General features: G+C 39.5%; 2 long non-coding RNA genes across 2 annotated transcripts; both read left to right on the top strand.

Moving 5' to 3' along the window:
• Window positions 1-2002: 2002 nt before the first annotated feature.
• On the top strand, window positions 2003-2312 carry LOC122026410. Its single transcript, XR_006124141.1, has 3 exons — window positions 2003-2069; window positions 2152-2209; window positions 2294-2312. It is a non-coding gene; the product is annotated as an uncharacterized LOC122026410 (long non-coding RNA).
• Window positions 2313-2456: 144 nt separating this feature from the next.
• Window positions 2457-3070, top strand: LOC122026993. Its single transcript, XR_006124238.1, has 3 exons — window positions 2457-2494; window positions 2835-2904; window positions 3052-3070. It is a non-coding gene; the product is annotated as an uncharacterized LOC122026993 (long non-coding RNA).
• Window positions 3071-4956: the final 1886 nt, after the last annotated feature.

The raw sequence follows: 4956 nt of genomic DNA, 5'->3' as shown, positions 1-4956 counted from the left end.
TTCATACTATTCGTAGAAGGCGCCTTCCATAATTATGGAATGTGCCTTCCTTAGGATGAAATTTTGACTTCGCCGCGGATAAGTGTCGGGCTGTTCGGGATCAAATTTGTCAGGTTGAAGGCGCCTTCAATTGCTATAGAAGGCTCTTTCCATGCCTTATATAAGTGGGTCTTGAGAAGGCTTCAATACAAAACACATATACAAGCTACTACACATTCAATTGGGCCTCCGACACCTCCTGCTTCCTGCTGCTACTGTAGAAAGTATGTCTGCCTTCAAACTACGCTTCCAGGACATCCAAATCTTCTCTGGCAGACCAACAGCAACACACCGATCTCTCTAATTTATTGGTAACCTTTTATTAGTATTGTACTCTTAATTCTATTGTTTTAAAAGAAAAGTGTAGGCTATTACACTATTCCTATTCTTGTATTCTATTGCCTCTTCTGAAGGTACCAGAAGAGATTTTTAGTGGATTACCCATCGATAGGTCTGCGGGACCTGAGTCTTGGAGTAGGAGTCGCCGAAGGCTCCTAACCAAGTACCGAATGTGTTTTCTTGTGTCTTTGTTCTCGCTTTCTTATTTCTTTTTCTGCTGCGTAGTTTAAATTTTAAAAAGAAAAATAAATCAATTTTTGAAAACCACGTGATTCACTCCCCTTCTCACGTGCGCATCAATCCAACAAAATCGACATCTACTGTTCTCTCCTCGGGGGAATCTATCCTCACCTACTCCTCTCAGGAGAGTTTACCTTTTTGCCAGACCGTTTGGACTTTTGCTCAGCATCCGAGACTTCAGGTCTTCATGTTGAGCGTCCACTCCACAACCTATCTAAACTTCCACCTGGTCCGCGACCACCAATATTTTCACCTAGAGTCTCTGACTCTAGGATTTCACCTAAAGTGCTCAACCCGCCAAGACTTTGCCTTGTCTAACTATAGTTAGGACTTTCCTCTGCCTAGGGTTACCTCTCCCTAGAACCTACACTACAACAAAAACCTTCATAGACATCAGTGGAACAACAACGATTTTAAGCAAAAATCGATGTCTTTGAGTATTTTACACCGGTTTTTCCAAAAACTGGTGTCTATGAGCGCAGATTTTCGCTCATAGACATCGGTTTTTTAGGCGATGTCTATGAGCGCCCGTTTTTTCATTAATAGACACCGATTTTAACATCGGTTTTTAAAATCCGATGTCTATGATAATTTTCCCACAAATACTTAGCTAAAATTTTCAACTCTTCCCTCTAACCTAACCCTATATGCTGCCGTCCACGGGAGGCAGAGAGAGAGAGCCGTCTTCGGGCGACTCACCTTCTCTGCCTCTACCTTCTCCTCCCCTCCCATCGCCGACCCAATCTCGACCTCCTTCATTCTCCCAATTCGAAGCAGACAGAAACAGAGATCGGAGATCTGTGCTTCCGATTCACCGCTCGATCCGCCAAGATGCAGATAGGTTCCGAGAAGGCGTCGTCCCTTGATCTCTTGTCGGTCGTCGTCGCCTCCCTCTTCGACGGATATGGGCTCGATTCCAGCACCGAGGATGCGTTCGTGGAGAACCGGCTGCTGATCGTCGTCCTGAGCATAGTCATCGTCGTGCTTGTCGGTTGCGTGGCAATCTTCTTCGTCTGGTGATCGAGCGGAAGGAAGCACGTCGAGCCGCCGAAGCCGCTAGTGGTGAAGACCCAGATGGATACAAAGGAGGACCAAGGGAAGAAGAAGGTCACCGTCTTCTTTGGGACGCAGACCAGGACGACTGAGGGGTTCGCGAAGGTTAGGGTTTTTATCCGAGTAGTTCATTTTTTGAATTTTTCTCCCATGATCTTAGATTTTCCCCCCTTCTAGGCGCTGGCTGAGGAGGCAAAAGCACGGTACCCTAATGCCATATTTAAAGTCATGGATATCGTAAGATTATCTTCCTTCTGTTTCAGATCATTGGAAATACTACTGATTAATTGACTGATCTGTAGTTAGTTTCCTCAATTATAGGACGAATATACTACTGAGGATGATGAGTACGAGGAGAACCTGAAAAAGGAGAGCTTGGCTTTGTTCTTCTTGGCTACGTAAGTTGAAAGCCAGGAATTTTTTGTTTTTATAAACGATCAGTTTCCTCAAAGTTCGAGCTGATCCCTTTGTTTTCTTTAGGTATGGAGATGGCGAGCCTACTGATAATGCTGCCCGGTTCTACAAATGGTTTACAGAGGTTCTGGAAACATGCACATTTAGTTAATCTATTCTACCAATAATCCTTTTGCCTTGATCGATTGTTGATTATTAGTTTTTATAGGGGAAAGAAAGAGGAACCTGGTTGGAAAATCTTCAATTTGGTGTGTTTAGTTTGGGCAATCAGCAATATGAACATTTTAATAAGGTTTGGCATGATGAAATTGTCAGTATTCTTTTTGTGGGAATTGCTTGGCTAATATATTTGTGTATTGTGTCCTTGCAAAGGTTGCTGTGGTGGTCGATGAACTCCTTCATGAGCAAGGTATATAGTTGATTTATTTAGTTTGTGATTTGACTAAGTCACATATGCTCCTAAAGCTGATTTTAAATCCTATCTTCAGTTGCAAGCTCAAAGTTCATGCATTTCAATGCATTTTTCTAGAGAATTTAACTCGTTTTGTAGACTAATTGTTACTCTAAAAACTTGTAAAGTCAACATGGTATGAGGAGTTATTAAGAAACAGTTGAGTAGACAAGTTATCTGTGAGTTTCATACATACAACTGTAATGTAGTAGTCATGTGCAAGTTTGTAGATGTGTTTAATGAATTTAAGCATCATTCGTACTTGGATATTCTTCTATATTTTTTGTCCTCTGCATAGGCGCCAAGCACATTGTCCAAGTGGGGTTGGGAGATGATGATCAGGGTATTGAGGATGACTTCTCTGCATGGTATGTAGTATCAGCAAACTTTTATGCATGCCATCCAAATTTCAATGTCGGCTACTGCTATTTTTTAGTTTTCTATTTTTTTTCTCTTTTGCCCATCATTATCTCATTACTCCTGTGTGGAATATGAAATATCAACTGTACTTTCAGGAGGGAGCTTCTTTGGCGGAGTTGGATAAGTTACTTGGGATGAAAATGAGACAGGTGCATCTACTCCTTATATAGCTGCCATTCCTGAATACCGGGTTGTATTTGTCAAGCTTGAATGACCTTGCGTGAGTCTTTAATGACCTTGTGCAAGCTTTTGGCCTCGGATTTGAAGTCTAACAAATATGATCATGGATTTTTCTTGTGGAATGTTGAGAACTTCCCGCTTGTATACATTTCCTTAATTTATTTTGTTCTTATCGAAATAGATGGGGTTTTGATTACATGTCCAATGCCTATATTATGTCCAGATAAGGTGCTAGTTAAATGTGTCCTTGACAAATCTCTAAAGATGATTGCTTTTCTAATTTGTTAAGTACTGATTTCTGACTTACATGCCACTGAAATATTTTCTAAATCTGAAACACACACTCAGAAGAATTTTTTTGTATTATTTGTGTGCCTTTACCTTCATTAGATTCGTCTGGGAGGAAGATGTTGTTGATGAATATATAGATTCGTGCATATGTAAGTGAAACCCTTCCCATTGTTTGACAAAAGATGACATATTCTCAGACTGAAGCAACACAATGGCATATTAAAAGGTGGAGCAAAAGCATGCTCTGGTGGAAGGCCTTGGAGTCTTGCATGTATTATTCGAGGATTCAAGGATCGAAGTGAAGGTAAATGTCTTTGCTTGACTTTATCAAGTAGATAGCGTCAAGTTAAAACAAGTGTTAATGCCTCGTGTGTCAAAATCAAAATTGTTGTTATGCATCGAATAAGAGTTGCAAATCTTTTACAACTTTGTTCTGCAACTTTTGGATAATCTATTGTAGGATGCCCAAGATTGTTCAGCAAGTTTATGATTCTGATTCTGCTTAGGCTCAATTTCAGTCTATAGCTAGTTGATTCTAATTTTGACAAAATATGACAAAATTTTTTAATGAACCCATATCAGGTGGTTATTAGTAAATAGGACAGAGAAATATATTATCAACATCAATGAACCCATATTTTTGCTAACTATTTGGTCAGCTATATGGTTCTTAGTTCTTACTCCTCAATTGAACTCTATGCAATATGCATGACTAAACCATTGGAGTCTTAATTTTGTCAAGGTCTTCACTTTGTTTAACTATATTATATATTTTATTGAATGTCATTGAATATGTATATTTTTCTCGTGTTCTGGTTATTTGAATTTACAAACTAATTGCACAGATGACAGGGAAGAGGGATGACTGGGAAAAGGGAGGAGCGAACGAGAAAAGGAGAATGGGGTCGGACTTCTACCACTGAGGACTTCAGAGCCGACCACTGAACTATGCTATGGGACCTAGGGAAAGGATTGAATGTTGGATCTGGACAGGAAGTGAGGCCTACTGCTCCGTGGGGTACCCATTAATGGTTAGGGATAGTATATCTATTAGCTAGCTTTTGATGTAAAAAGAATGTTTGGGTATTTTATGGATATTGTTCTAAGAAGATTATTTATATAATTTGTTAATATTTGTGTATTTTATGGATATTATTGAATGAAGAATATTTGTATAATTTGTGAATATTTGTGTATTTTTTTTTGTTATTGTCGGTTTTTCATGGTTTCGGAAATCAAATTTGTGAAAAAATATACATATTACATCGGTTTTCCACCGCTATAAAACCGGTGTTATTAACTAATATTACATCGGTTTTCCACCGTTGTAAAACCGGTGTCGTTAAGTGCTACTACACCGGTTTTAACCCGATGTCTAAAATGACAGACTTTTAACATCGGCTTCATAGATATCGGTCGAAAATGAAATAGACACCGGTGGAAAACCGATGTCTATGAAGGTTTTTGTTGTAGTGCTAGGGTTACATCTCCCTAGAACCTAGGGTTACATCTCTCTAGAACCTAGGGTT

The sequence above is a fragment of the Zingiber officinale genome, chromosome 10A (genome assembly GCF_018446385.1).
Source record: "Zingiber officinale cultivar Zhangliang chromosome 10A, Zo_v1.1, whole genome shotgun sequence".
NCBI lineage: Eukaryota > Viridiplantae > Streptophyta > Magnoliopsida > Zingiberales > Zingiberaceae > Zingiber > Zingiber officinale.
This window is presented reverse-complemented; position numbering and strand designations above follow the sequence as displayed.